A 7,302-nucleotide genomic window follows, 5' to 3' on the forward strand; every position below is an offset into this window, starting at 1 on the left:
GGCGTGGACCCTGCTAATATTCTTTCTCTCTCCCTCTCTCTGCCCCTCCCCCACTTGTGCATAAGTGCGTCTATGTGTGTTGACACACACACTCTCTCTCAAAATAAATAAATAAACTTAAAAAAAATAAAAAATGAAAGTAAACTAGCACAAAGGTCTTCTCCGTCCCTGAGGAGATCATCCACAAACATCACCGTACTTGCCCATAACAAAACTCTGGCAAACAGCAGAACTCTCTTCACTTGTGATCCAGATGATATAGACCTAGATTCTTGTAACAAAAAGATGGAAAGGAAAATTTAAACATCATAACATTTACTGCCAAATTTGCACAGTTTTGTAATAATATTTGATACTGGCAAGGGTGAGCCACCCTCATATCTGTGGGAATGCAAAATGCCTCATGCTTTCTGAAAAGCAAGCTGGTGATAACTTTTGGAGGACCCTCTAAAAGTTCTTGTACCCATGAACTTCCCTTTTAGGAATCTATCCAAAGGATGTAATCAAAATGTTCAACGCAGTATCATTTATAATAGAGAAAACTGGTAATAGCGTCCCAAAACAAATTTTTAAAAAATAATAATATGACCATAGAGTAGAATGTTATAGTTATCAGCAGTGGTACTCTTGGAGAATATTTAAATTACATGAAAAAATGTTCAGGATTAAATGCTAAGTCTGAAAACATATACAAATTCTATACATGATTTTATACTTAATCAGTAAATAAGCCTAGAAAGAATCTACTAAACTATTAACAGTGGTCTTCTAAAGGTAGTAGAATCAAAGGTAATTTTAGTCATTTTTATTTTCTTCTTTGTTTCTTTTTTCTTCGTTTCATTTTCCAAACTATCTTCAGTGAGAATATAATCAGGAAAAAAAGAATTTCAGAGCCTAGATCTATGACGATGGGTTCAGCAAGCCTAAAAGACTCTGTAGAATAAAAAGTCTAGGTTCAACTAGAGTGGGCAGAGCTGGGCTGGTGGCCAGTGTACCCAGGCCTCCACGTCTGTCCTTGACAGGTGGTGCTCACACCTGCCACACAGGCAGTGACGGGCGCATCCTGGGGGTTGATGACTATGATGCACTCTGGGACACACCACATGAAAACATGGCTGCTCAACGCTGTGGAGATGGGGGCGATAGAGCACAGACCAGAACAGGAACTTCCAGAGGCCTGCACTGCCTCAACCCCAAGGAGAACAGCACTTGTCCAACCCCATCCAGGTGACTGCTGGGATCAAGTACCACACATTGTGTGGGCACCATATCATATAGGGGACAGCACCACCCCAGTCACCTGGCTTAATTCAGGGGCTGTGATGGGTTCCATTCCCTGCCCCACTGCCATGGGAAGGTTTGCAAACAGCTGAAGAACTATCCTGTCAGACCCAAGTAAATCTGGATCTCCTGCAAACTGAACTCACTTTAGGTTTCATAATCTCAAACAGTTAGGTTTGTCCAAGACGGACTATATTTCATGAAAAGTACACAGTGATGTGCATGGATGATTAATCTATGCCCTCATGGAGCAAAATAGAAAGTCTTAAAGATACGATTATTTTTTCATTTTTCCCCCAAATGTGGGAAGCACATTTGGGGAACAAAACTAAAACCGTAGCATTCCACAAACTGGGGTGAGCTGGATCCTTCTGAGTGAACAAACGACTAAGTAGGACCTCATCCAGCCTCATCCCCAGACTCACAGCAGACAGAGGGCTTCTCCTCCAATGGCCTCAGTTCACCCTGCAGAAAATAGGTCCTAATGCTCCCACAATCTATACCCAGGCAAGACAAACAAAAGAGGTTTTTAAGGAATGGCACAGAATACCTCAGGCAATAAAACTGCTGCTGATTTTATTTCATCTGTCTTTCAAGGGACTCAAGGTTCAGTGTGGACAAAACAAAGCCACCAATGGCCTAATTCTCAAAACTCAGGCTCTTGTCACCAGCAAGACAGGCACAGAAAGCAGAAGCTAGAAATAAGAATGGGGACTGGAGGTGAGGGGGGGTATAATCAGTTACAGATGAAGGCAGGAAGGAAGAAGGAAGGGACAGAAAGGGTACTATCCTCCCCCTCCCAGCTGGTAAATGAATGATCTCTGATGAACTTCTGACTTGGGCCCAGCCTCAGGCAGCCTGGAGTCAAAGCCCAGACCCCAAAAGAGAGAATGCAAGGGCTTCCTCCTACTGACTCCACCCTTTATTTACAAGAGGTGTGACTGGGCAATTTCCGGGCTTCCTATTGCCTTCCTGAAAGCTGGGGATGGTAGCAGTACAGATGTCACAGGAGGGCTGCACTAAGGACTAAATTAGTTCATATGTGTGCAACACTAAGAGCAGCCTGGCACATAGTCAGTGCTATGCAAGTGTTTGGAACTGCTGCTACTATTCTGTGACCAAGTACCCTGGTGGAGGAGGGCCCGCCAGAGGTCCAGGAGCCCTTCCAAAAGCAGCCTGGCCTCCTGCCGTGGGCTCTCCACTCTTGCCTTCCTTCCGGAAGCAGTGAGATTTTACTATGGAAATCCCCTCCCCAACTCTATGCAGACGTTGCAGGCCTGTAGGGCCACAGACAATGAAAACAATGCCTGGTTGAGCCTCCACCAGCCAAAGGCCCAAGCCCACTTCTGCAGAATGGTGGCTGTGCACAGGAACTGACTAGGCACAGCAGGAAACCTGCCATTCTGTGAATGCCAGGGGCAAGAAGTCCACACACCTACACAGAGGATGCTTGCCACACCTCTCAAGGAGGGATGACTAGCCAGGGGCAGATGGGATGGATTCTTTTTGCAAAATGGATGCAATGGCTCTACTTTGCAGAGAAAGGGACCATGCGGATGAGGACACACAGATGTTGCTCACACCTACCCAATTCCTGACCTTAACGTCACTGGAGTAGTCCAAGCCCTGAATCTTGTCTGCAAAGGGAAGAGTAAGTCATTTGGCAGGGGCCCAACTTAGGAGGTGGCTTTGTAATATGAGCAGTGTGTCCGCTAACAACTAGAGCAAGACCATTAAGTTCATTACACCTGTCACTCTGCCAGCTGACTATCCAAATTGCCAGAGATGAAAGTACATTATGCCCAAGGAGTGCCACCCAGCCCCCTCCCAGGGCAGCACACATACACTTATCTCAGACAATTTGTTCTCAATGTCTGCACCTGCAGAAAGAACGCAACCGTAAACAGCTTGAAACTTGGCTTTGAGAAAACATAGGGCCTAAGCAGCTGAGAACAAAGTTTAGTTACTTCCACAGCAGGTCCCTGGGAGGAAGACTAGGTGCCATGCCCCGTGGTGCACAGGGAAGAATGTGCTAGGGTGAGAGGAGGAAGGGGAAGGGCAAGGCGAGGGGGCAGAGCTGCCTAGCAAAACGAAGGACGCACAGCTGCTACGTGCATTCTGCTGCCCTGCAGCACTGCCAAAAATAAAAGCGAGAGACACACCCTTTTCATTTCCGAACCAAGTCACAGAATTCTAGGCAATAGGCAGAGGCCTTCCTCCCAGCTGCACATCCAACAGGCTCCCTGGGTGCGCAGCGCCCGACCGCCGGCTGCAGAGTGCGTTTGCAGTGCAAGCGTGTTGCAGACAGCGGTAATTTATTTATCCCTGTCATGTAACATTAGCAATCTGTCTGGAGCTTGGCAAGCACCAACTTGCACTGTCATATAAACTGTCTGACAAACTTAAAGTTTCGTAAATGGTTCTCCTCCAGCAGACAATAAAGCATCATAAAAAAAAAAAGTTGTCATCTCTTTTTCTGTTCCTTTTCTCTCTTCCTCTTCTAAAAAAGAGGGAGGAGGGGAGAAAAAGAAAAGCAACAACAAAAGAACCTATGCAAACAGAAATGATCCCTCAGCAGGATTCTTAACCTTGAAAGTCTCAACATTTTTCCAATGCCAAGTAAATGAGTAAATAAATGGATGGGGGAGGGGGGTGGCATGGTGGGGGTCAGTCATGAGGGGGGCACGGAGCAAAATCTGCAAAACAAAAGTACAGTCATTAAAAATTAATAAAGGGTGTGGACATCAGCTCCCCACCCCCTTCTGCTCATGGGGATTTGAGCCAGACATTCTGCATCCTCATTAAGTGGTGTCTGGAAGGCTGCCGGAGTTTTAGTGGGTTCTGGGAATGCCAATATATTAACCAGAGGACTTTTTGCATACCCTTTAGAGTTTTTATTCTAGAAAAGTCAACCATTTGGCACAGTGTAGCCTTATTTTTGTCCGGGAAAGCTCTCAGCTGCCAATCAAGAGAGAAATTATAGCTATGTTCTTCGTAATTTCCAAGACCTATCTGGAAAACAAGCCTGGTGGAAAGAAAAGTCCTCACAAAAACAGCTTAAAAGGCCAAAGTGCCATTTTTAGTGGAAATTCAGAGAAAAACAATCCATACTTAAATCACATGGATAAGAGACAACACAAACACTATTTTCAATTCCTCCTATGATAGAGGGAAAAAAACAATAGTCGCTGGGAATATGAATCCAATATTTCTGTAGCAATTAATAGTACAGGTGCTTGGGACTGTTTGCTTTCGTTGCGTAACAGTAAAGTGAATAACGCCACACACAAAAAAATCTCCCTAAAATGTAGGCAGGTCTTGTGGCCTAAATTTCCAAATAGTAGGAAGAAGCTTTACATTCCTATTTTAAAACTTAAGATTTACGTTCCATGAACACCCATAATATAGGTCAAGGTGTAATTCTAGACTAACAAATCCCATGTAGGCAGAAAGTCACTTTGACACCAAAAAATAATGGCTTCCAGAAGAGTTTTCTGAGACAGGAAGAAGGAAGGAAAGAAGGGAGCAAGGATAGAATGAGGAAGAAGGGGAGAAGGAAGAAGGGAGAAAAGGGCAAGATGGGACTACATAGAGATTTTGCTTCTGTTTATATTTAATACCCATGTGTCTACATCAAGTATGTTTAATGTTTCTAAAAACTTTCCAGGTTAGTATGAAATGATCTTTCTTACAACTATTGCTCCTTGAGTTTTCTTTCTTCTCTACTAACTCTTACCCAAAAGGACAGACACATCATAGAAACTCCACAAGCCTCGATGATGAAAGGTGACAAGAAATATGGCAAGGACTACCAGAAAGATCTGACCAGCCACAACAGCACGTGTCACTGCCCCAGCCCTGAGAGTACTTGGGTTTCACATGATGACATAGAGCAGTCATCTCAAGCCTAGACCACAGGGTGACTGCTAGCTAGGCTACAGTGAAGGGATCTAGACGGAGCCTAGGGGTCTCCACTTGACATCAGGACAGAAACTACCCTCATAGAGCAAAAGTCATTCTCACCTATGTTCCCCTGTCCAGCTGGAAATTGCCCCTCCAGCAGCCCAGATGAAAAACAGGCAGTGTCCCATGAGCTACAAGGCTGTTCTGCCAGGCTGCTAAGTCAACCAAGACTACAGCACAGTCCCAAATTGTAAACACCTCTGCAGATGGGTCCTTGCTCTCAGCGCGCCAGGCAAGAAAACTATTCTTAGAACACCGTCAGCAGTTAGGGGGAAATATCTGTCTATGTATGTATATACTCTGGCGGGGGACAAGGCGGGGGAGGGACTTTGATTCTCAAATTATGTGCCAACAAATTGGCACAAAATCCCTTAATAAGCAGGTGGCACTGGCTGGGTTCCTCTGCAGGACCGTGGTCATGCAAACCAGAAGGATCCAAGAGACAGCCCTAAAACCCTGCTGGGAAAAGTCTTCTCCATAGTAAATACAAACCTACATGAACTAGAACCATGGCCAGTGGCAACAAACTCTTCCTGGGGCAATAAAAGAACATTAAGAAATTAGAAGGGTCTTTTAAAACAAGGGAGGAAGGTAGCTACAACTAAGTCCATTACAGCAAATCCTTACCAGCATTTACAGTCTTGGCCCTAATTCCTAACAGTGTGTTCAATGTCAACAGCAAAATGAAGCTCTTAAAAGAATTAAGCTTCCAAAGATCATGAGGAATTTACCCCTACGTTTTAAAAAGCACTGCTTTGCAAGGGCCATCAAATGGCATTCCAAGGTCGATAGGAAACCAAATATTATAACTGAATATATGTGCATGGCTAATATTCAGATCTCATTTGTCTCTGTAATGACTCAAGTTTGACATTATGATTCTTCACTGAACATAAAGAATATGTTGCAAGAGAAAACTGTGTAGAGTACAAAGGCAGATGTACAGATGACCATAAACTCAATATAAATATTAGAAAGGACTAAATAGTTTTATACAAAATGCAGAACATATCTTGATGCAATGGCAGTTTCTCAGAGCAGACTCTACAGAACCTTCCCTGTTAATTCCGAGCTCAATCCAGAAGCTCTAGGAGAGATACAAGTGGAAGAAAAGCTTTCTTGGCTAGCCAAACAAGTGGAAAGGGCCATTTTAAAGGGAAGTTTCCTAGTACTAGCCATGAGGGAAGGCACCAACCTCCACACCAGCCACAGGACCCACATATTTTTAAGGACCAAGGCTGCTCATCATCTCTACCCACCTCCACTGCAAGAAACTTACTAATAGTAGCTCTCGGAATCAACATTCTGTAACAGCTCATCTCACCTCACAGCCCACAATGCCTAGCACATAGTAGGTCATCAATGAATACCTACCGCAATCTTAATTAACATTTAGAAAGCAGCACTGAATCATAAGTGGGGTCTGGGGATAAGTTGCCAAAGTAATTGCAAAGCGAGAAAGGCAAGAGAATAGTTGGGACATAGAGAAAGGGAAAAGAAGCAAATCAAAATTATCCAGTTCTAGCTAATTAAAAGACTCTGGGGAAAACAAAATTTAAGCTAGCTTACGTGGCCAATGCCACTCAGCAATCATTCCTATGCCCGGTTAGGAGCAAGGAAGCCCTGCTTACTTTAAAGAGTTCCTCGCTGCTCTGACCGGCGACACGGTGCCCCGCCAGCTAAACCCAGAACCAGGGCACTGGCGCGCCTTCTCCAGGTGCCACCCACCCACCACGCGTCCACGTCGTCCTCCCGAAAATCTCTGCCTCAAAGGGAAGCCTCTTCCTTCTCCAGTTTAAAAAAAAAAAAAAGTTTTGAAACAAGCAAATGCCCTCTCCGTCACCACACTGAATTAACCTGAACAGAACCCACTGTCTTCCAGTCGCGTACTTACGGGGCGCGCCCCCAACGCCACCCCGGGCGGCGCACCCGGTAGGGGTCGCGGGGAAGCCTCCTCGCGACTGAGCAAAGCGGACCCCACAACAAAGGCAAGTGCCGAGCCCGGGCTGGGTGCTCGTCGCTTCCTGTTTATTCCACCGTGAGGGTCAAAGAGAAATT

General features: G+C 45.0%; 1 protein-coding gene across 13 annotated transcripts in view; it reads right to left on the bottom strand.

Annotated features, from left to right (window-relative positions):
- The window catches only part of LDLRAD4 (low density lipoprotein receptor class A domain containing 4), a 441,951-nt gene that overhangs the window by 433,012 nt on the left and 1,637 nt on the right, over positions 1 to 7,302 (bottom strand). The window contains exon 1 of one of the 13 annotated variants that reach the window (XM_045457542.1): positions 7,139 to 7,244. The exons of 11 other annotated variants lie outside the window; for them this stretch is intronic. The gene's annotated coding sequence lies outside the window, so the exon portion shown is untranslated. Of the gene's footprint in view, positions 1 to 7,138; positions 7,245 to 7,302 lie in introns of those variants that run through there. One more of the 13 variants, XM_045457539.1, reaches the window with a different exon arrangement.

The sequence above is a fragment of the Leopardus geoffroyi genome, chromosome D3 (genome assembly GCF_018350155.1).
Source record: "Leopardus geoffroyi isolate Oge1 chromosome D3, O.geoffroyi_Oge1_pat1.0, whole genome shotgun sequence".
Classification (NCBI taxonomy): Eukaryota; Metazoa; Chordata; class Mammalia; order Carnivora; family Felidae; genus Leopardus; species Leopardus geoffroyi.